Source organism: Camelus bactrianus, chromosome 15 (genome assembly GCF_048773025.1).
Source record: "Camelus bactrianus isolate YW-2024 breed Bactrian camel chromosome 15, ASM4877302v1, whole genome shotgun sequence".
Classification (NCBI taxonomy): domain Eukaryota; kingdom Metazoa; phylum Chordata; class Mammalia; order Artiodactyla; family Camelidae; genus Camelus; species Camelus bactrianus.
Genome location: NC_133553.1, coordinates 64,048,587 through 64,073,577, shown reverse-complemented (window position 1 = coordinate 64,073,577; position 24,991 = coordinate 64,048,587). Strand labels below are relative to the sequence as shown.

At 47.9% G+C, this 24,991-nt stretch overlaps 1 protein-coding gene across 1 annotated transcript in view; it reads left to right on the top strand.

Moving 5' to 3' along the window:
* Positions 1-24,991, top strand: part of LOC105075793 (retroviral-like aspartic protease 1) — a 100,095-nt gene that overhangs the window by 63,002 nt on the left and 12,102 nt on the right. The window contains 1 exon segment of the mRNA XM_074341279.1: positions 24,545-24,660. The gene's annotated coding sequence lies outside the window, so the exon portion shown is untranslated.

Here is a 24,991-nt window from a genome sequence, read left to right as displayed (position 1 = left end):
GATTTTGCTTTCTATCTTGCAGGGAACCCTATCTCCAGACAGTGCCCTCTCTAGGCCTGCTCTCCTCTAAGGATTTCCTGTAGGTTAGCGTGGGGATCTTTTCTTAATCTGTTCTTAAATGTGTTTTTTCTAGTAATAATTTTTCATCATAATTGCCAGCATTGTGATGGCTTCTTCCTAGTTTCTTCTGTGCATGCATGTTTCCCCCTATTTCACATTTACTAGGTTCATTCTTATTTAAGTGGCTTTTTCAGGATCGTTTTTATTGAGGAGTAATAAACATACAGTAAAGTTACAAGTCCTAAGCATACATCTCAGTGAATTTTTACATATATGTACACTATGTAACTACCACCCTGATCAAAATAGTTCTTTTAGAGTTAAGAAGCTATTGGTGGGAGGTTGGGTGGAGAAGGAAATCATGCGTGTGTCTCCACGCTGCCATCTTTTTCTAGAACTGTCTTTAAAAGGTGTTAAAGAGGGAGCCACATGCCAAATCTCTACATATGGAGAGCAGAATGGTTAGGAGTGGTGGGTCGTGTTCTGGTCCTCACCCTTACTAGCCACGGGACTTTTGTGCCTCAGTTTCAACAACAGTAAAATGGGAGTAGATGATAGCTCTTACCTCACCAGGTTGTCATGAAGATTACACAAGGAAGTACATGTAGGTGCACAAAAAATGTTAATTGTTGTTTTTGTTGTTATTAATAATGAGGAGGAGGTTGTGGTTCTTAATGAAGAGGACACATCAGAATCACCTGGGGCACTTGTGCAAAATACACATACTCAAGCTGGCCAGATCTACTGAGTCAGTCTAGATTTTAAACACCTCCCCAGGTCATTCTGTTGCTTATCTAGTTAAGAACCCCTGGGCTGGAAGTAGCCGTGACTGGAAGCAGAAGATCAAGTGGCCCCTGCGATTCTGAGGGCTGGAGTGGTTGAGCTGTGCAGCTTCAAGGCAAAGTGGAGAGGTGGCCAAGATGTGATGACCTTGGGTGGGGAGCAAGGAAGGAGGGGGAGGAGTCTCAGGTGACTCACGGGGTGCTGACCTGGATGGCGGCGTGAGTAGGTGGAGGATGAGCCAGAATCAGGAATACAGGAAGGGGGTTGCGGGGTGGGAGTGGGCCAGAGATTGTTATAATTCCCCTTGGCATTGTTGAGTGGAGGCTTCTGGTGGAAATAACAAGTTAGTATTTGGATCTCTAGGCTGCCGCCTGTGGTGTTTTTCAGGGTGTGAAGGAGTTGGATAAAGCTGTGGACCTGGTTGTAGTGTGGATGTAGAGGGCAGAGGAGGGGCAAGATCACAGGCATCCATCTCTAAGAAGGCGTGCATCCACTTCTTACTCCCTCCCTAGAAACAGAGAAGCGCTTGTTCTCACGGAATAGCCCCCTCACTGAGGACCATTGGGAAATAAACTCAGTCTTCTCACTTGAAGATAAATAATAACTGTGGGTCACTTCCTTTTCTCACAGATCTCAGAGTTTTCCACATCTGCTGACGGAAGAGCTTAATCCTCCATCAGTATCCTCAGACAGCACATTCAGTTAGGGGCAGTGTCTTACCTTCCAGCATCCCTTCACCCCACCATGCTTCACACATACTCAGTCATCCATGGATGGCTTCTTGGACTCTGGCTTTCTTCATGCCCTGATGGCAACCAGTCACCCTTTGGTAAGAGTTCAAGCCATTCCAGTACCTCTCCCAGAGGCACTTGCATTTAGAACTTCAGGGGTAATAGAAATAATGGAAGATGTTGCATTGCTGAGGGAAGGCGATCCTGGAATGAATTACTCACTTGCTCATTCTAGAACATCCCTGTACAGTAGACCTTTCTGCATTGACAGAAATGTTCTCCTGTACTATACAATAGCCCCTAGCCCCGTGTGGCTAGTATAACTGAGGAGCTGTGTCTTTCATTTTAATTAAAGTTAAATTTACATTTACAGGAGACAGGCAGGCACTATTAGGTTGCATTCATTGGATTGGTGAGAGACCCCTGACCACCCACTTACTTGGCTGCTGCCCTACCACCGAGTGCCCCTCAGAGGTAACTTTAAAAATGAGTTTTTCCAAAGTCGTGGGAAAAGGACCTGGTGTGTGTGCCACCAGCACTTCTTCTGTTTTTGGTCTCTGCATCTTTTGCAGAGCTCCCAACAGCGCTGTTTTGGGACAGAGCAGCTGGAGGCTCCCAATCTCTGTGGTCCGGAGGGGCCACTGTGAGGAGGGCCCAGGGAAGAATTTGCCATTTTCAGTGGAAATAAGCGGCAGTTACTAATTACGATTTTGTACTTTCGATCTCGATTTGCTACACCTTTCTTTATAATAAGCAGTTACTTAAGAAATAAAGATATTTTAGTTAATCCATGAAACAGGTATGAAGAGGAACATTTTTAGAGGTGCAATTTCTTTGAAAAATGGGTGAAACTCTTGACCTTAACATACTAGGTATATTTGTAAATAAACTTATGACACAAATCCTTAATGCCTGCCTCTTCTCTGAAATATGGAATGGGATAAACAAACATGTGCTTATTACTTTTTTATTTGGGTAATATTCCAGTGTTAGTCTTTTGATTGAATATGTGTGTGACTTTAAAAAAAAAGGGCTACAAAATGGATCTTTGAAATCAAGTGGGCTTTCTCTTCCACCCCTCTAGCCTTGGCCCCTCAGGGTGCCTCCCCAGGAAAGCAGGTACCTGCGGCTGTCCCCCACAGGCCTCTCCCAGCGCTTGTTCACCCCCTCCTTCTTACCACAGGACACTGCCCCTGCCTTTCCTTCTGTTCTGCCGTCCCCTCTCCCTATTCCTGCTCGTGCCACAGCAAGCCCATTTCCTCCAAGAAGGCTTCCCAACTCCTGTCCCTTCCAGGTCAGGCCAGTTTTAGGGCCCTGAACAAATTCCATTTGGCTTCCCAGTTTAGGGTGGACGTGGCAGAGGTGGGTCTCAGCAAGATGTAGCTGCAGGATGTATGTGCAGTAGATCACTGCATTTCCAACTTCCTTGACCACCACTCCCAGTGAAAAATACATCTTAGGTTCCCAACTACCACACACACCTATATACAGATACAGAATACTGAAACAAAAGTTTTATAAAAATAACAGTCACTGTGTGTGATGCATTTGGATATTTTGTTATTTATTTATTTATTTATTTATTTATTTATTTATTTATTTATTTATTTATTTATTTTAAACATTTTTTATTGATTTATAATCACTTTACAATGTTGTGTCAAATTCCAGTGTAGAGCACAATTTTTCAGTCATACATGGACATATATATGCTGATTGTCACATTTTTTCTCTGTGAGCTACCATAAGATCTTGTGTATATTTCCCTGTGCTATACAGTATAATCTTGTTTATCTATTTATTTTTTAAAGAAAAATGCTGTCTGTAACCCATTGAACTGATTTCACAACCGAGTCATGGGTCACAACTCACAGTGAGTGAAATCATTACTGCTCAGAGCAACTCCAAACAGCCAAGAGGCCCTGTTCAGATGTCGCCCTTTGGGTGCCTCGAGGGGCAGGCAGGTGATGGCCCCGGCAGCTGTGTGCTCCTGGTGGTGGTCCACTTGGTGGTGCTCTGCTCTCTCCCTGGAGTCTCCTTTCAGGGCCCTGGTTGGTTGTGCCATAAAGTAGCCATGGGCACAGGTGCTTTCTCAGTGCTGTGGAAGGAGGTTGAATTCTATAAAGCACTCCAGACACCCGATAAAGATGCCAGCTCAGTGTCAGGTGTCTCAGGGCTGTATTTGTCATCTCGTTTGATGAGGCTCCTCGTGGGGCTTACTGGTGCTGCTCACCTGGCAGGGCTACAAATAACAAAGTAAGGGCACAGCATGGAGCGCTTGCATCGTCACAGTGATAGAAACCTCTTACCGCCAGAAGGTGGATGGTAAGTGTATATAAGGAACATTTCAGGTGGGATTGAGTCTTGGAGCCCCGCTTCCCTTTGGAACTGGAATTTATTGAAAACAGAACCCGCAGCAATAGATACATTAAAACCCCTGCATTTAAGCTGGGTGTTTTATCCCTCTGAGGGCCTCAAACTGTTGATCCTTACTTAGCACGCTTTTCTAAGAAAAGTGGCTGATTTCTCAACCCAATGTAGAAGAAAAGAAAATGCCTGGAAGGAAGGCAGCAGTAGGTTTCTAGAGATAGACATGTAGATAACAGGAAAGTGAAAGCCATGGGGAAGGATAGAGAAACGATAAGAAGGAAATAGGATCACATGACTGTCTAGTTCCGGAGGGAATGCTCTGGATGATGACCGCTTCAGTGGGAAAAGAGTATTTTTAAAGGCATTAGGAGAACTGTGGCCCACGTTTTAGTAAAATTTCTCTTTAAAATGGTTAGAATAGTGTTCTGGCCATTGATGTTTTATTTTTCAGAAAGAATATTCGTGGGAACCAGTGACTGGGTGAGTCGGGTGCTGTTGACCTGCTCCCGATTAGGGCTAGTCCTGGGTGTGAGGCGTGCTGTAATCTTGGGTTCGCCGGGCGAGTCTTCCCTCATCTGCCTCATAGCCTGAAACCCCTCCATTACTGTTGCTGTCGGATTCCTTTGTTCACCAGTGTGAATTTGTGAGTAAATTCTTATCAGTCTGGAAGCATCTTGATAAAGGCTCCCGATGTTCTGAAGGTGGATGTAGAGAAAGGACTCTGAGCTGGATGCTCCCTGAGGATGGGGTGGGGTGGGCCCTGGATGGGGTGGCCTAAATGACCAGAGGTCAGGGCAAAGCTGCTGGGATTTGGGCTGAGGTAAGTTTTTAGGGGGCAGTGGGGAGGTGGGCTTGGAAGACAGATTCCAGCATTTACACTGCTTTGCCTGAAGATAATCCACTCACTGAGACAGGGCCAGGTCTCTGTTTCTTCTGTAGCCTGTCCCCTTATGGCTCACTGGCCACCTGGCCCCCAGGTCTGCTTCTGGGAGTCACTCTGGGTGACTGCAGGGGTGCTCCAATAAGTGAGGGGACCTCAAAGAAAGGCCAGGTATTTCTGAGACAAAGATTATTTATTCCACAGCATCTGAGAAAGCGAACATTAAGTAGAAGGCAGTGGGGTTGGAGATGTGTCACACCACCAGGAGGTTTCTGTATTAACAGTAGATTGTTACAAAGTATGCATGCATAGTACATTACAGTCCTATTACTGATATTTGCAAATGCTATTTGATTACAAAATGATGAAACTTTCTCCCAATGGGAAGAATAACAATAATAAAGTAAAATGACAGTATCAAAAGTCTTTGGAAAGATTTCAGGGGTTTGCAGAGCCATTCACTGATGTGTCCCCAAGGCCAGAAGTGGACTGCCGTTTGGCCTAATAGTGGTTCTAAGAAGCTGCCTAACGAAATTCTCTTTTTTTAAAGTAGGAATATAATGTGAAGGGTAGAGAAAAACCACTGAAGCTTAAGCACTCTAAATAGTAGACAGTAGATTCTGATGATGAAATCACAAATAATTTTAATAGGGAGAAGGGGCAGCACTAAAAGACAGATGAGCTTAGATTTTCAACAAACCTACGGTTTTTTCACGTGTACGTGATACCTGATGTGTGATACACCCATGTCAGAACGTCCAGAAGGACCAAAGTCCAGACTTAGTGGTGCTTGTAAAGGAATCCCAGCCAGCACGAAGTCTGCTTGTCTGCTTCCTTATTGGAGTTAAGAAGAGGAACAAGGCAAAGACAGGCCCTCTGCTAGTGGGAAGCACCAAGTGTTCATGTCAAGAGAGAAAGAAAAAGTGCCCAATTCCAGTTGTTTCCAACTTTGCCTCCTTGAGAACAGTCCTCAAACTGGAGGGGAATAGTAACAAACGTCAGATGGAATGAAATGAGGCTCCCAACAGTAGAGATGTTAGTGGAACCCCCTTCCCGGGGCACAGTCTACCTGTCCTCTCCCCAAAAATGGTCATCTAGGCTGACTCACGTCCCTGAATCAGCATTTCCAGGGAGAGGTGATTGAACCTGAGACAAATCCATTTATTATTAGTCCTAGATTTAAACAGAGATGAGGAAATTGAAACCTGTCTTGTTCATCAACTTTTAAGTTTTAAATCATGAAGACCCAAAAGGTAGGCTGAAGATGACACAGCTCTGGGAGGGACAAGTAAATGGCTTTGGGGTGATAAAGTCAGGATTCAAAACATCCTTGTTCGAATATATGTATGTATATGCACGACTGGGACATTGTGCTGTACAACAGAAATTGACACATTGTAATTGAACTTCAATTTTAAAAAAACAACAAAAAAGCCCAAAATAAAAAACAAACAAAAAACAATCTTGTCAAGGTGAAAAAAGAGGAGGGGATTTTACAAGGGAAAATGTAATATTTTATACTTAGGTTAAACGAATTTCATCATCCAAGTCCATAATGGGGATGCCTGAGATGGGCTTGTGGAGGGGCCCAAGGAGGCTGGTTTTCCACAGGCTTCGTGTAGACCAGGAGTGTGGGGCTCAGGAGAGCCCAGCCACACAGCAGAGGTGCAGACCCAGGACAACGGAGGGGGTGCAGCCCACTTCCACTCTCTGCTCCTCAGAACGCGTGGATGTCCAGCATGAGGTGCAGGCTCCTGGAGATTAGCCAAGAAGGAAATGTCCAGGTGGGCCATCAGGAAGGAGGCGGTCTGGGGACAGAGGAGCGGGTGATGAGGCAGGGACTGTCGGCGTGGAGAAGAGAGGTGAGTCCAGATTCCTGAAGAGCTGCCTGAGCATGAAGGGGACAATTCTGTGTATCCAGCGGGTAGGCCAAGTTAGAGGGAAGCAGGCCTGGGTCTTTCTGAGGAAGATGCCCTGTGCCTTCCCTGTCAGTGGAAGGTTTGTACAGCCGTGGGATGGCCTCCTGGCCAGAGACATCTCCAAGCGGACTGCAGGGCCTGCCCAGGAAGGAGGCCTGAGGACTCGAAAGTTCCTTCCCGAGATGTTTCTCTTGCCATGGATGAGGAGTCCACAGAGAGGTAAGCACCTCGGCCCAAGCACTTTGGAGTAAGTAGCTGTACACGGGCAAACTGAGGCACTGGGTTTAAGTCCTGCTTCTGTCACTTTGTGTGTGACCTTTGGCAAGTTACTCTCCGCACCTTGGTCCCTTCATTAAAAATATGGATTATGGCGATAGTACACATCTGCTAGGACTTTTGTGAGGTTTAAGCGAGTTAAAGCAAGACACTCAGAACTATGCTACACCATGGTAAGGCCGTGTACTAGGTAGCTTCTGTGATTGTCATCCCCCCCCACCCCTGTGCTGTCGTTACCATCACCATCACCGATTGGTCACACAGGTACTGATCTCTGTGTGCCAGGGGAGTAGAGATGATTAGGTTGAATCCCTGCCTTCAAGAAGTCAAAGCCCAGTGTGGAAAGTGGATAACTGTCACATGTGGACGTGGGGTTTAGGGTAAGGTAGGGCATGGTCCTTGGGGAAGGGGTTGAGGGGCAGCAGACCGAGCCTGTCTTCTTCTGAAACCAGTTCCTGAAACCATGACTTGGCTCTGAAAAACTTTCAGGCATCCCAGGGCTGCTGTCTTGTCAGTCCGTGCTCTCCCTGGCTGTTTGTTCTGGGTGTGGCTGTGCACGAGGTGCCCCTTCTGCACCCAGATCGAGCACTGGGACTGGCCAGGCTGGCATGGCAGGTCCAAGGGTGTAGAGGTGCCCCAGGGCCTCTTGGGCACAGCTGAGGCCCACAGACCCCATTCCTGTGCTTTAGGGCCCCAAACATTAAAGCTCCCTGTGCACCTGGCACTGCTGGGCGTCCTCTTGCAGTACTGTGGCACATCACATCCCAGGAGACGGGTGGTGTCAGTCATCCCCATTTTACAGCTCAGTAAACAGACTGAGATGTTAAGTGTCTTACAAAGGGCAGAGCCAGGACTTGGAGCTAAGGTTTCTAAAGCCAAAATTGGGTGCTGTTTCCATACCCCACCCTGGCCAAGATGAGAGGTGACTCAGCTGAGAACCCTGCCCTCGGGAGGAGATGGAGCCAGAGATCTGATAACTGACCACCCCGGCACAGGGAAAGGGCCAGAAGGGCTCTGAGAGCCCCACCCTTCCAGGGCTGTCTCCTGCTCCCCAGATCCCTGCCTACTCATGGGATCCCTCTCACAAAGCCAGTGCCTGCCTGTGGAGCGCTCAGGGGACTCCTCCTGCACAGTGGTCCCTGCCTGCTCACTCTTCATGGGAACATCTCTGCACCAGTGGTCATTTAGAGAGGGAAGGCAGTGGTTTAGGAAAAGACATGCTTTAAAGCAGTGGTGGCCTTTTCTTTTCCCTAAAGACCATTTTTTTTAAAAGGACAGTTTTATTTTCACAACAAAATTAAGAGGAAAGAACAGAGATTTCCTGTTTTACCCCCTCCCCCAACACATGCATAGCCTCCCTCATCATCAGCATCCCCCATTGGATCTGTAACTGTTATAACTGATGCCCCCCCCCCTTTTTTTTTGCCCCAGAGTTTTACCTGAACATGCTTAAAACTGAAAACAGATACAAGGAGCTATTCAGTGTGAAGAGAATGGGGGGGAACCTGAGCGTGGGGTCCTGTCTCTTGTCCCTCTCCCGCCCCCCCACCCAGGTTCTGGGGAACCTGGATGGAGTTTATTTTATGACCCTTGCTCCGAGGTGGGGGAGTTAACGCCACTCTTTGTTAATGAGTCCTTCTCCAGATTGTGTCTCTAGAACTTAAGTTCCATGTGGCAGGTTTAAAAAAAAAATTACGGTAAAACATACATAACATAAAAGTTATCATTTTACCCATTTTTGAGCATACAATTCAGTGGCAGTAAGTGCATTCACGTTCTGCAACTCTCACCACCATCCATTTCCTGAACTTTTTCATCATCCCAAACTGAATCTCTGTACCCATTAAACAGCAACTCCCCATCTTCCCTCCCCGCAGACCCTGGCAACTACCATTCTGCTTTGTCTCTATGAATTTGTCTCTTCCAGGTACCTCATAAGTAGAATCATGTAGTATTTGTCTCTTTGTGTCTGGCTAATTACATTTAGTATAATGGCTTCAGGGTTCATCCATGTGGTAGCTTGTATCAGAATTTCCTTCCTTTTATGGTTGAATAATACTCCTTTGTATGTATATCCCACATAATTCTATGTTTAACTCTTAAAGGAATTGTCATACCATTTTCCACAAAGGATGCACCATTTTACATTCCCACCAACAATGTACAGGGGTTCCAGTTTATCCATAGCCTTGCCATTGTGACAGGGATTTTTTAGTATCTTATTCATGACTGTGTCCCTAGAGACTAGGACAGTGCCCAGCATGCAGTAGGCACTTAATAAATACTTGTTGGGTCGGATGAGAGGCTTTGGTCTCTAGGCAGCTGTACCAGGGAGTCCATGTACCTGTCAACAGAACCTTCCCCTTCTAGTACCTGCTCGGCTCTAAGAGAATCGCCCTTTTGATGGGGTAAGTGATATGTAGAGGGGCCCACTGGTGTCAAGATCTGCGTTAAAGAGGAAATGGCAGCACTGTGGAAGGCAGGGAATCGAACATGCTGGCTAGTAGCATGGGACTGTTACTTAAATTGTGGGTCTCCACCCATTTGTGGCCCATGAAACCAATTTTTAGTGGTGAAAAGCATTTAAGAAAAATGAAATAGAGCACAAATGCCAGGGCATAGCATATGGAAGAAAGAGTATCATTTTGTGAAGCTTTTGCTTTTTGTGTGATGTTTTTGTACGTGTGTGATGGGTCACAAAGAGTTTGAAAAACACTTGCGTAGGGTGCGCAGCCTCTGCCTGAACAATTCTCATAACAGAAAGCTTACCACCTCACAAGGAAGCCCGCGCTGCTTGGGGTTCTGCTGTAACGCTGGAACATCCCTTTCTTAATGAGAAGAAACCATTCAGTATGTAAGATCTTTGCTTGGAGGCCCAACTATGTGCTAGGACCTGTAATAAGCATTGTTAGCTAAACTGCCCCCACTGCCACCTCTCCCGGGCCACAGTGGAGTTACCCGTGTTGGAAGCAGCCCAGCTGTGACTCCTGCCTGCAGGGCAGTGCCTTCTGCACTGTGTCTTTTGATTGGGATTCATATCAAACACACTATTTTTCTCCAGGGAAGGCATCTGCATATGGGGACATCTGTGTCCCATTTGACAGGCAGGCAGTACTCCTTGGTTCCAGTCTCCACAGGTCTGGTCTAGAATGGCTGCTTCCTTCTCTGAGGTGTCCCCTGGGCTCCCCACATCTAATTTACTGCATGCCGCATAGTCTGCATTTTAAGTCTGGCCACGCCACACTTCCCCTCCAAGTCTGATGAAAATTCCGTCCAGCATTATTGTGTGATGCTGAGGCAGATGTGGAGAAACAAATGTACTTACAGATTTATATTTCTTCTTTCTTCGTGACTCCTGGGGTTAGTGTTACTAGCCGAGCCATGCCCAGACCTGGGTTCAGTGTCCTCCCAGCTTTCCTGCATCTCCTCTGCCACAGCCTTGTAACACAGGTCTCATTGCTGAATTGTCTCCTCTTAGCTCTCAGGGCAGGAACTGTTGCATTCATCTTTCTGTCCTCAGGCTGGCACATGAAGTTTGTGCTCCATATGTTATTTGCTGAGTGGACGGAGGTGTGAATTTTAAACTTCTTGAAAGTGGAAACTGAATCTTTCCCTTTATCAATTCCGCATCTCAGCCCAGCCCAGAGCTAAGCCCACAATAAAGCTGGTAGGTTGGACAATTGATAGGAGTGCTAGAGAGTTAATGGGAAAAGTTTCCCAGGTCAAACTGGATTTTGATTCTCAAGGAAATAAAGAAACCCAAAGGCTAGACTCTTCCAAATACCTGGAGTGCCTGTCAGTAGAGGGCAGGCCCTATCACATGTGAGCCGTGATCCTGGGCAACGGGAAGGTGGTGCCGTGACATGGGAAGAGCTGGGTAATAAAATGAGAAGGGCTTTGTGTGGACCAGTGGCGTTCAAGTGCCAGGAACTGAAGAGTCTGGTTAACTCAGCTCTCTAACCCCCAATGTCCAAAACTGGGCGGACAGAGAGGGAATAAAGGAAGGAGAGGGAGGGAGAGAGAGACCTTAGGCTTGGAAGCTAGATCAAACTAGACCTGAATCCCCTTTCCATCTCTTTTAATTATGGAATTCTAGACATGGTATTAATCTCTCTGAATCCTAGTTTCTGCATCTGTGGAATGAGAATTAGGTAATACACGTGACAGGCTGCACACTGTTCTTGGCACACGGTAGGTGCTCAGTAAATAATGGGAATGATTAATACCATTGCCTCATGTTTGGCATGGGCTGAGATGTGGAGTTGATAAGAAAGGAAAAGATTCAGAGTAGGTCCAGCCAACATAAGCCCCAAAAGGTTATCTATTAGAAGAATCCTAGCTCACAGCCTTGAAGAAAGGCTTGGCTCTGAGGCCTCAGGAAGGCCAGGGAAGTTGGGCCCAGCTTTCAGGGACAGGAAGGCTGCCTTTGGGCAGAGGTGGTGCCAGCCTCCTCGTGTGATCACCAGACAGAGTCCTAATGGCAGGTCTGGATCCTGGGCTGACAGTCCCACTAGGAATCAAGGGAGGTGAAGGTCTCCCTCAGAAAAATAAGGTGCTGTGTCCAGGTGAAGAGAGAGGGGATTGCCAGACAGGCAGGACTGTTGACCATTACACACAAGGATCCCGCCCACCCCTGCCTCCTACCTGAACCCTGGTGCTCAGTTAGGCCCCCTTGGTGAGCTCTCACGTGCAGAACTATGTAACTGCCGCTTCCACTCTCTGAAATTCCTCCACCAGTTTTTAATTTCAACACATTGTCTGCCCAGCCCACCCCAGCCTGGCCCTGAGCAGGAGGGTGGCATCTTTACTCAAAGGGCTGCCCTGCTCCAGGACCTCCTGTCTCCTCCTCGTTCCTCCCTGAGCGTCCCAGGCCCACCTCCTCACCTACTCGTTACAAAGTTCTGTACATCCTGCAGAAAAGAACCTCCGGCCGGTTTTTAATTTTTCATTTGCTTCTTCCTAGTTTTACATTTTTGGAACTGAGTTGTCTTTAGACTTTGCTCTTGGTCCCGTCCTGCAGGAGATATGTTTTTATGAGGCTGCTTGGAGACCTTGGGTTTCCAGCAGAACAAGAGGCTCAGCCAGGACAAACCACGAACACAGGTATTGAGGTGGCTGAGTGTCCTTGAAGCCGAGCCCTCCGCGGGGCTGGGGGGGGGGGGGCAGTTGGAGGAGGGACACATCGCTGGCTTTGCCAGCCCCTGTTGCTCCCCTTCTCCCTTTTCTGATCCCAGTAGTCTAGGGCAGCAATGTCATCACGCAGGATGTCTTAAGAGGCCTCCAGGCCTGAGATTTCATGGTGAGTGGCCTCAGGCCCGGTTAGGTTGAAAAGCAGACCTGCCTTCTCAGGACCAGGAAGGAAGTCAGTGTATGTGCCTTGATGTCCTTGTCCTCCCTCCGTCCCTGGGGGTTCCTGACGCCAGTGCCCTCACGCCCCATTGAGGCTGGTCCATTCCAGGAGGCACTGCTTGCTGTGAACCCTCCCCTTCCCTCTGCCTTTGGTAAAGTTCTCTCTCCTGTCTCCTTCCCTTTCAGTCAGCTTTATGTCCGGAAGCTCTGATCAGTTAATTCACACACACACGGTACATTTAAAATCCCAGAAAACTATTTTATAGGGGAGATTTAATGGAGTGTCAGTTGCAAAGGGTAACTCTAAGGATTAGCTCCTCATTGTGGGGCCTCTGGCTGGTTGGGGTAGCTCTAGAGCTGGAGGGAGGGGAAGAGGGAAGGAGGGTGAAGGAAGGAAGGCAGGCAGGAAAGAGGGAAGGACCACTGACTGGTGGGAAGGAAGGAACTGATGGGGAGCGATTTCTGGTCACAGTCACCTTCTCAGGATTCTATCTGCCCTGTAAACAGATGGCTGCCTGCTCTGCATACAAAAGTCTGGCTTTGCTGGGGGCAGCTGGATTCTATCGGCCTGAGCATCATTTAAAAGTAAAGAAAACAACATTTTAAAAGGGAACTATGAGAAGCAGTGAAATGTGGCATTTGGGTAGGGGAATTTTTTTCCTTTCTCTTTCTTTTTCTTTTCTTTTCTTTTCTTTTTTTGAGATATAATAAGCCACAAACTTCACCCTTCAAAGTGTCTAATTCAGTGGTTTTTAGGCTATTCATAACGCTATGCAACCATCATCACTATCTAATTCCAAAACATCTTTAGCACCCCAGCCCATCAGCAGTCGCTCACTATGCCCCAGCCCCTGGCAGCCGCTAATCTACTTTCTGTCTCTAGGGATGTACTTATTCTCAGCACTTTATATGAACAGAATCTTACCATGTGTCCTTTGAGGTCTGGTGTCTTTCACTTAACATAATGTTTTCATGGTTCATGGTGTAGCGCACATTAATACTTCATTCTTATTTATTGCAGAATAATATTCCATTGGATAAATATACCACATGTCATTTATCATGCTAGAGATGTGGATTGTGTCCATTTGGGGGCCATTGTAAATAATATTGCTCTGAACATTCACATGCAAGTTTTTTTTGCAGACATATGTTTTCAGTTCTCTTGAGTGTGTACCTCATAGTGGAATTGCTGGGTCATACGGTAATTCTGTGTTTAAATTTTTGAGGAACTGCCATGGGTTGGGGATTTTTCATACCTTTTTCCCCCCTGATTATAAATATAACATATGTTCATTGTAGAAAATTTACAAGATATATAAATGTATTAAGAAGAAAATAACGATTCACTCTAATTATATGACTCAGTAGTGACTACTTTTAGTATATTGGTGTATTTTCTTCTTGTCTTGCTTATGTTCGTTGTTTTAAAAATTATATTGGCTTAAAATGTATAGTTTTGTGTCCTAATTCTTTCCCTTCACCTTCTATTGTAAGCATTTTCCATGTCAATACATATTACTGTAATGTGAGTCTTTCTGACCACATTCTGTCATCGTTGGCTACACCATAACTTCTTTAATCAACGTGCTGTTCTTGAACATGTAGATAATTGCCACAGTCCTGTGATCACCACAAGTGGTGCAATATCCTTGTGCATAAATGTCCATCTACATCTCTGATAAGTTTTGAAATAAAATCTTAGAAGTGAAATTCTGGGTAAAAGAAATTCTGGGTGAAACATGAAAAAAAAGCTTTCATTTTGAAGTGATTTTAGATTTGCAGAAAAGTGAAGATAGAACAGCGAGTTTCCATACACCCTTCACCCAGCTTCCTCTGCTGTTGGTGTCTTACCCACCAGAGTGTATTTGTCAAAACTAATTTAACTAATTTAGGTATGCAGTTACCTAAACTCCAGACTTTATTTGGCTTTCTCCAGTTTTCTGTCTGTTTTCCGTGCTGTGGAAAATTTAAGATACCATGTTGTATTTAGGAAGTGAATACTTGTAAGGCTTTTGGGGTGTGGGGGGTGTGTGTGTGTGTGTGTAGAAAAGTTGTATCAGTTTACGTTCACACCAATAACATGGATGGAAGAAGACTTTGCCAACCTAATAGACATAACAGCAAAAACAGTAACGTGAATTCAGCAGGCATTTCTCCTTCCCTCCCTTCCTCCTTCCTTTCTTTCTTTCCTTTCTTTCTTGCTTGCTTTCTTGCTTGCTTGCTTTCTTGCTTTCTTTTCTTTCCTTTCTTTCTTAAACGAAAGTACTGAAGATTGAACCCAGGACCTCGTGCATGTAAAGCATGAACTCTACCACTGAGCTATACCCTCCCCACTAGCAGGCATTTATTTGCTAGTGTGTTTACAGATTTTCTCATGTTTGGCGGCCAGTTGTACTTTTTGTTTTGGTTTCCCAATCAGCAATAGGGGTTTTTGTTAATGTCTAGGCCCTTAGCTTCCATCCAAGTTGACATACTACCAGGTCAGGTGAGTGTCTAGAAAGTCATCATTGCATCCTGCCAGGTCACTAAGGCAGGGGCCTCCAGGAAGGGCAGGCCTGCCCAGATGCTCCCTGCAAGCCTGCTTCTCCCTCGGAGGTCTGGCCTGGGCTGTGGGACCCTAGTAACAATGAAGTGTGCTCTCTGAGAGCAGGCTCAGCTGGCAGCAAGGGGTCAGCTGCGTACAGAGACCAGTGCAGGGTGGGCAGTGACAGGTTGTAAAGAGCACTGTCTTGGAGTCAGGAGAACTGAGGCTTCTTCCTACTCTTACTATTTAATGTGAACTTGAGCAAATCCGGTCCATTTTATAGAGCTCTGTTTTTTTCATCTGGTTAACAGGCGGAATCTCAGGGGCTGAATGGACGATTGTGAAAGCACTTTGTAAAGCCCTGTACAAACGAGTGATATGGTCAGAGGGAACCATGTCGCAAAGGGGAAGGAGCAGTGACTTGTGTGGACAGTATGACTCTCCATCCAACACCCTCCTGAGATCAGCTCAGTTCCAACCCTTAGCTCCCATCTGGCCAGCCAGGAAGGAAATTCCATCTTGGTCATTAAAGGCCTCCTCCTGGTAAGGGTCACCCCAGAACCCAGGAGGCTCATGGTGCTGCCCAGGAAAGGGGCTTCTATGAGCTGTCCACTTGCATGGGCCCTGTGCTCTGATTCTGCCTCCAGGCCGCAGTTGAGACTTCTGTGCCCAGTGCTGGCTTCGTCTGGTCCTGAAGCTCAAAGAGGACAGATCCAAGACCCTCTTGGGATAGGAAGGGAAAGGAAGAACGCAGCTATCTAAACACAGGTTAATACCTGAGAAAATAATCTGGCCACACTGAGAAGAAATTAGAAGTTATTATGTCCTCTTGTCCAAATACTGTTACAAACTTACAGTGTGACCTCTAGCATGTCACTCATTGTCTCTGAGACTGTTTCCTTAGCTGTGCACTAAGGGGGTGGGTTTCATAACCTCTTCAGCAGCCCACGGGCACTCCCCATCCTAGAGCCTGCCCCTCCTTGGGGCAGCAAGGTGTTCCTGGCCTTTCCCGTCCCGGGCACGTGACCTGACCAGGCCCGCTTCAGCAGCGTGGCTGGCAGACTGTCCCTGAGGCCTGCTGTTGCTCTGATCTGTGAGAGTTCGCAGCTCTGTGTAATCATCACCATAAATACGAGCTAGCTCTGGGTTGCCCAGTGCTCTCGGTACATTATTTCATTTAATTTGCATAACCGCTTGTTGAGATGGTCCTGTTTTTCATTTTATAAGAGAGGAAACAGAGGCCAGGTAGCTTTCCCACAGCCTGCGTGGTGGGTGAGGGGCGGAGCTGGTCTCCCCACCCCCCCCATGCTGAGCTTTCCAGCCACTGGGTTGTCTCCCCTCCGGGGCAGAGGGAACCTGGGAACAGAACGTCCTGGGATGCACGTGTGGCCATGCCCAGAACTAGTCTGGGAAGACCCTCCCTGAGGAGACTCTGAGGTCCTCACGTCCCCCTGAGTCCTGAAGAGATGGGTAGAGGGTATTGGGAGGGGCATGAGACTCCCTGAGGATGAAGCTTCTCCGAGGGCAACAGCAGGCATCTCTCAGAGTTCTGGGGTCTCTGCCGGGACAGAAGGCCCAGGACCCCGCGTGCACGCCCGTCCTCCAGAGGGCTGTCCTTTCTCCACCTGTGTTCATGCACGGGTGGTCCGAGAGTACGTCACCCACCTCCTCCCTGGCCTCGGCTAGGGCAATGTCTGGGTTTGCATCCAGTCACTGGGCAGACACATGTCACTGTCATCATGCACCCACAAGGGCAGGGCCTACATCCAGGGCTCACCGCCTGGAGGCAGGCCTAAGGCAGCCTGGAGTGGTGCCATGACACAGCAAGCCCCCGCTAGTGATTCTGTCACATGGGTCCCTCCACTGCCCCCACAGAGTTACTTCTGCTAATTTCCACCCCCAACCCTGCTTCACCCCCTGGGCTGAAAAATTCGTTGTTGAAAAAGAAAATCTCTAAGACCTTCTGATCCTCCGAGGATGCATTCTGTCCAACTTCCTGATGAAACTTGTTGGGAAATGGTACCTTATTTATCCAAATCTTAAGTCAGGTTTGGGGTTATGTTGACTCAGAATCATGCTGGGCCATTTCTTTCCATTTGTACTCATTAAGCCCTTCCTAGGCAGTTCTGGGCGAGGTACTGTGAGTGCAGTAGGAGCTCTAGAGGCCAGCCTTCATTTTACAGGTGGAGAGACATACAGAGTTGCCCAGAGATACTAAGGAGCTCACCCAAGGTCACACAGCGACTTAGGGGCCGTCATGGGTTTGGAACTTGAGGTTCCTGCCTTTCGGCTGTGTGATCTTTTGACAGCATCTTGCACAACTTCCAGTGTGGACAGAGGAGCAGGAATGGCAGCCCTGGGACAATTGCAGAACTCTCAGAGGGGAGCAGAGTTCCCCTTGTTGGTGATTTCCCACCCACAGTGGGTTTGTTGCCAGTGTCTTTACGTTGTTTACTTATGTACACTTGTCTGGGGATTGTCATTTTCTTTTGAGACACTGGGAAATCCCGTAATTGAAAAAAACAAAAAATCAGTGAGGGGGAAGGTATGGCTCAAGTGGTAGAGCGTATGCTTGGCACCCAAGAGGTCCTGGGTTCAATCCCCAGTACCTCCTCCAAGCAGAAATCAATGAAGAAACCTGATTACCTCCCCCTCATAAAAAAAAAATCAGTGAAATTGAATTCCTACCTTTTTGCCCAGTTTGTGCTTCTTCAGCGTGCGTGTGTTTCCTACCCTAGCACTTTCTGTGTCCAGACAATTTCACATAGATTGATATGGGTGAGGGCTCTCTGTGTGTGCTTTGCACGGGGTGCAGGGACAGAGGCAGAGCATGGTGGGAATGAAGCGTGGGGAAGGGGCAGCTGGCGCCCGGGTGGAAAGGAGGCAACAGGCCGTCTCATTGACGGGGACGCTCTGAACCGGCAGGGAGGAGGAGGGCTGCCGTGCTTGTCCATTGGTGGGGTGAGTACGGGTCTCCCGACAAAGGGAAAGAGGCTGGTAAAGGGCTTTCTCACCCTAGAAATGTTCAGGTTTTGAAGGCTCTTGACTCAGTGTCAATATCATCCTTTTATTCACTCAAATAATTCTGGAGGGCATTCAACAAATAATGATCTAAAATCACCTCTGGGCGAAGCCCTGGTGTCACGTTCCAAGAAGGTTGTGCCTTAGTTCTCTTCTGTCCTCGCTTGGAGAGAATCAGTCTCCTCTGGGCCCCATGGCCTGCCTGATCCTACTCAGCCTCAAGGGCTTTGGAGTGACTCCTGGCTGGGCCTGGGCCTCCGCGGGTCGGGTTTGGGGTGAAGGCTGCATCACCGAGGTCAGGCTGGAGGGAGTGAGGTGCTGGGGGCTGGGCCTGCTTCCAAGGAGAAGCACCACTGCAGCTCCTCTGGGAGCAGGGTTTGGAGGATCGTGGGTTTCCACCCCTCCCTGACTTACACCAGACTTTTTGTCAGAGAAGATGAAAACAACCAGGCCCACCATCTAGAAATGAAACCAGATTTGGATCTCCTGAGAGATCAGAACAGTGTAAAATGAAAGGCAGGGGACCTTGGCACAGGCTGGGGTGCCCGCCTCAGAGGTCACCATCCTGAATTGGGCCTCCCCGGGCCACACAGTGGAGAGAGACAGGCCAGGCAGAGCCAAGGGTGGATCTCCTTCCCAACTCCTATCTCTCTGGAGCTATGAGTTGGACGGATTTTTATCTTGCTTATTTTGATCTTCCATGAGGCAACAGCTGGAGGTGGGGAAAAGAACAGAGCAACAAGCACCCTGGTTCTTCTTTTGGCCCCTTTAGCAACTTCCTGTAGTTTTTGAGCAAGACAGGTATAATCCAAGGCCTTGAGGTGCGCAGTCCCAGCATATGCCGTGGCCCCAAGATCATCTAGAAGTTGAGCCTAGTCATGGGCAAATTGACTGCCTGGGAGGAAAGGGTGGATGTTAAATATGCTGCCTTGGCCGGGGCCTTCAGTCATTCAGCAGCTAATTTTGGGCACCTACTTTGTGCCTTGCACAGTGAGGGGCCTTTGAGCTCACGTCTCCTTCATACTCCACTCCTTTCCCCTCTGTCACACAGCAAGGCCCACCTTTCACCAGCGAGGACATGGCACCACAGGAGAAAGCCACAGACTTGGCCTTTGTCTCTGAGTGAAGTGTGTGGCAAATTCAAATGTATCTGCTACAGAGTCTTTCCTCAAGTAATTCTGGGTGCTTTCCAAACTTAGCAATTCCCTAAAGGATGGGGGAGGAGGCAGGGGCGCTTTCCCGGGAGACGGACAGCGTGGGCAAAGGCCCTGTGGTGAAAGGGAACAAGAGTTCTTCGAAAACCCAGGAGAAGGCAATGTGACAAGAAAGGGGAGTTTGCAGGCTGGGCTCTGCTGGGCCAGTGGGTCCTCTCTGTGAGCCTCCTCTTGATCCCCCTGCTTCACCCAGGATTCCCTGTTTTCCCCTCAGATCTCAGCCCAGGCATCAGGTGCTAGAAATAGAAAGCCTTTCCTGAGTGCCTGGAGGCAGTCAAGTCCTCTGTTAAATGCCCTCTTGTACTTCCCCTGTGGACCCTAGTGTCTCCTCAAAGGGAGCTCTGCCCTTCAGGGACTGGGGCTTCTCAGCCTTCTGTGGCCTCTGGCCGAGGTGGATCCTCCTTCCTCCTGTCTGAGGGTCAAGGTTTAGCCTGGAACTGTCCCGGAGGGGCGTTGGTGGGAGCTGTCAGGCACGTGACCGGGCCTGCGCTGTGCCGGAGGGTTAGCCCTGCACCAGGAGCTTGGGGCTGTCAGACACAGGGTTGCAGGGCTGCTGGCTGACGGGGGATGTGGCAGGACTGAAAACATGCCATCAGCTGTGACCCCATATCCTGGAACAGCCCTGCCTCATGGCTCTGTGCCCTCCTCAGCCACCCAACATTGTTATTACCTAGAACTGTTCCACCTCTGCTCTTAAACAATTCCAGAGTCCCCACTATCTGATCCCAGTCTTTTTCCTTCCAGAGTTTTCATCCATGACTCCCACCCCTGTCCTTGACCTCATGGAGTTCCCCTGCATCCCCGCCCCAGCCCATCCTCATCTCCCACTCCCGAAGGCCCAGACCCTTTGCATCACATCAGATACCCACTTCCCCAGGCCTGCTCCCCCGCCCACAACTCCTGTGTCCTTCCAGTGCCCCTGACCAGGCTAGGCATCCTAGCTCCAAGTCAGACCAACCTCCTGCCGCCCTCATCTCCCCCACGGGGGTACTAGACCCCTACAGAACCTCCAGTCTCAGCCCCACCGGAGCAGCCGGCCTTTCTCTCCCTTTCCCCTAGAGCTGCTCCAGGCCTTCTCCACTGCCCTCCACCTGTGACCTCTCCACCGCACTTCTGGCAGACAATCCCTCACCTCTGAGAAATCAGAGGTCGCCAGACGGGGAGCCCCCACTGTGGCTGTCATGGAGGCTGCTCAGTCCTCCCTGCCAGGGGCAACCTCGAGGGTTGGGGGCGGCAGCTGCGGCCAGTGCTCAGGGAGGGCTGTGAGGGCCTCCCGGCTTCTGCCCCAAGTGTGAGGCTCCGCCCGCCATCATCCTGCCCGCTCCTGCTGCTCCTGCCCCCTCTTTTTCACAGGGGTTGCTCCCCACTAGATCTCTTCATTCCTAACTCCATTTGGCATCTGTTTCCCAGGGCACCCGGCCTGATACACCACCTTTCTGACTCGCCATCTGTGTGTTTACTCCACTTGTTTCCCACCCGTCCTTCTCACATAGCTGCGGGAGAGGCAGCTTCCTGCCCGCCCCAGTCTAGCCCTTCCAGCGGGGCTGTGGACCCGCTCCTTTGTTCTCTCTCTGGCCTCGTGCTCCTGGAGCCAGCATCCCATCTTCCCAACCTTCTTCCCTCCGCTGCCCTGCACTTGTCCTCACCAGTGGCCTTCCTTCACTCAGTGTCACCAGGGCCACCAAGTCGCCAAAACCCTCAGCTGCATCTCCATCTTTCTCAGCCTTGACCTGTGCTAAGCTCTCCTCCCTGAACTGCACCCCCCACCGTCTCTTGTCTTCCTCACTCCCCTCCCCACCCCACTTCTCGCCTCCTGCCTCTCTCACTGCTTCTCTGTCTCCTGGCCTCAGCCACCCTGTGGATGCTGGGATCCCCGGGCCTGGAGTAGGATCCCTTCTCTTCTCAGCCAACTCCCTCCCTCCACGGGGCGACAGTTCCCAAATACTGACTTGCTGACAACACCCAGTTAGGACTTTTCCTGAAGTCCAGATTGCAATGTCCAACTGACAAGGGGACTTTTCCACTTGGCTATATATACACCATGTGTACCGCAAACCCAGCATGTCCCAGGATGAATTCATAGTCACCCAGCAAAGCCATTCCTCTGGGGTCTCCACTCCAGAGAGTGCCGCCACCATCCTCCAAGTCACCCAGGCCAGAAACTGGGGCAGCCCACTCCCTCTTCCCTTCCATGTGGTCACCAGGTACTACCCATTTGACTCCTACACTCCCAGTCTGCTCCTCTCCTCGGCACCGTCCCTGAACGTAGCCTTCAGCATTTCTTGATTGCACTGCTGATTCCATCACTTAACCCAGTCTTGAGTCTTACTCTGTATCTTTCCGTTACATTTCTCAAATTGATCCTTGAAAGGCCTGTGATTCTGGACAGGGAAAACTTTCATTGCTTCCTTCACCACTGCCATGATCACCATTTATCAAGCTTTCTCCATGTGCCAATTAAAATCCCTCTGGATCTTATCTTCCCTTCCTCTGTGGACTTCTCTCTCTATTTCTTTCATATTGTGCTTAGCCTTTTTTTTTTTAAATAAAATATAGTCAGTTTACAGTGTTGTGTCAATTTCTGGTGTACAGCATAATAGTTCAGTCATACATATACATAACATATATTCATTTTCATACTCTTTTTACCATAAGTTACTGCAAAATATTGAATATAGTTCCCTGTGCTATACAGTATAAACTTATTTTTCATCTATTTTATATATAGTAGTTAGTATCTGCAAATCTCGGACTCTCAGTTCATCTCTTCCCACCTCTTCCTCCTCTGTAACCGTAAGTTTGTTTTCTATGTCTGTGAGTCTGTTTCTGTTTTGTAAATAAGTTCATTGTCTTTTTTGTTTTCTCAGTTTTCTTAGGTAAAATTGATACAGTTTGAGTGCACATATACAATATACTGCATGTAAATACATATGTACACTATATTGCATATTTTAAAAATTTACATATTTGTACTGTTCATTGTTTCTAAGAACAGTTTAGAGCTTTAGCTTTTTAAATGTACATAGTTATCAAAGGAATAAAGCACCACAAAATAAGAACCAACAGAATGCAGTAATCCAATCATAACAGACAGTCAAATGTGCTTACATATATTCAAGAAATCAGTCATCTAAGTTATAAATAATAAGTAGCTCACTTGTATCTTGTTTTTTCAGATTCCACATATACATGATGTCATATGGTATTTTTCTTTCTCTTTCTGGTTTACTTCACTTAGAATGACAATCTCCATGTCCATCCATGTTACTGCAAATGGCATTATGTTGTTATTTGTGGGCTTCTCTTGACCCTACAGGGCTAGCCACACTGAATCACATATAGCTCCCAACACATCCTGCAGTCTCATACCACAGGGCCTTTGCACCTGCCTCCTTCCTGGAATGCTCTCCCCCATCCCTTACCTGCTAACTCCTACCCATCTATCACAGCTCAGACCAACGGCTATAATCCCCTGAAGGCTTAGCAAGGACGCTCCGCTTCTGCTCTTCCCCAGCATCCTCTGCAGAGCTCTATCTGCCAGGGCGCTGATTGCCTTGGTTCTGTTTCCCCTATAAGACTGAGCACTTGCTGAGAATCTGGCTTATTTTGGTGTCCCCAGCACCTAACACAGAATCTGGCACATAGCACTGAAGAGATATTAGTAATGAAAGAATGCTTTAAGTGAACAAATGAATGAATTCTGCTTGGTATGGGGTGCTCATGACAGAGATGGTATTTGAGGTAAGCCCGAAAGAATGACTAAGACTCTGTGAAACAGGATTGAATGGAGAAGGGCATTCCAGGGATAGGGCATGGCATGTGCAAGTCATGTTGGTTTGGGAGGGTGGGATGCCTTAGGGGGGCCGCAGGTGGAGCAGAGGTTAAGTGTGCAGAACATGCCAAGAGAGGGATCTGGAGAGATGGGACAAGGGACAATGAGGACTGGGCTCTGGGAAGCCTGACTTTGCCCAGTACAGACCAGGGCAGGACAGAATGAGTGGTTTGATGCCATGAGGAAGGTGGGCAGGAGGGGCGGGGCCAGGTCATGGGGGTCCAGGGAGAAGATGATGGGACTGTGATCCAGGGCAGGCCCGGGGACAGAGAGCAGGACCAAACTTGTGAGGGGTTTAGATGGCAGTGACCTGGTACCGGAGAAGAAGTTGTGAGGGTTGCAGGATGGTGACGCTGTGGTTTCTGGCTTGGGTCCCTGGGTGGATAGTGAAGCCCTTCACCAAGATGGCAGCCCTGGAGAGGAGCAGGTTTGAGAGCAAGAAAAGGAGTTCAATTTTGCTTATAAGGTAGGACCTGAAAAATATACATTGGAAGGGGCCATTAGGCTTGTAGAGCTTTTTGAAAGTCCCATTCAGGGCAGAGCTGAGCTGGGGGTGAGGGTCAGATCCAGGTATGCTCAGATCAGACCAGCTCTTAAAAGCTGATTGTTACATTTTCAGGAATTTTGTGAGACAGTGGTTAAACCTAGTTATTATGAAAAAGTTATATTAAATTGTAATTAAATAAATTACATTAAAAACAAAGATAAATACTCAAAATGCATCACTTCCTAAGAATTTTACAATATTTTATTGTTCATGCTTTTAAAATTCTTTACATCTCTTACGTCTGTGGAAATACTATATAATGTTGTATCACTGTGCTTTTCTTCCCACCTCTGCTTTCAGTAACATCACATTGGTGGCTTGAAGTCAGCCATGGAGGGAATATTACACCATGGAAAATGACAAACACCACAGATCAGGGCTTGATTTATTGTCTTGTTGACTGTCTAGACTTAAGAAATTTATGGAAAAAAATGTTAACAATACACATTTAATTTAAATGTATGTTACAGATGGCCAACCGGCACGTGAAAAGATGCTCATCATCACTAATTATTAGAGAAACGCAAATCAAAACTACAATGAGGTATTATCTCACACTGGTCAGAATGGCCATCATCAGAAAGTCTACAAATAATAAATGCTGGACAAGGTGTGGAGAAAAGGGAACCCTCCTACACTGTTGGTGAGAATGTAAATTGGTGCAGCCACTATGGAGAACAGTATGGAGGTTCTTTAAAAAACTAAAAACAGACTTACCATATGATCCAGCAATCCTACCCCTGGGCACATATCCGGAGAAAACTCTAACTCGAAAAGATACATGCACCCCAATGTTGAGAGCAGCACTATGTACAATGGACAAGAACGTAGAAGTAACTTAAATGTCCATCAACAGATGAATTGATAAAGATATATACATATACACCACATCTTGGCATCTTATATATATATATATATCCACACATACACACACAGTGGAATACTACTCAGCCATAAAATCCTGGATGGGTGAAGAGTCCCCGAGAAAGGAGGAGTGGACAGAACCTGGGGCTCACTATTTTCTCTGCCATGTAGGATGCAAGCCACCTTCTGAGACTGAGAGGAACTGAGGAGCTGAGGTGGTTTGGCAGAAGTGGACCATGAGGGACTGAGAAGGGACCTGAGAGGATGAGGCTGTCTCAGAAAGACCGGTACGACAGAATCCTAACCGTGAGTGCCAGGAGGTGGGGTGTCCACCAGGTTCCAGTCTGGGCCCCGCCCTGCGGTGTGGATTGTTTTATTAATCTCCCAGGATGATCCTAGGAGGAAGCAGAGGCTGGAAGAAAGTCCTTTGTCCACAGCCCACAGCCAGAGGCTGGGAGAGGTTAAGTCCTTTGTCCACGGCCCATGGCCGGTTCGTGGCCGAGTCCAGGCCCCAGGCTGGCGTCCACCTCCCAGCGCGCCCCACTCCGCAGTGTCCCCACAGGCTCACAGTAACAAATCAGGGCTCGTGTATTGTTACATCTTTGTTGTTTTTTCTTT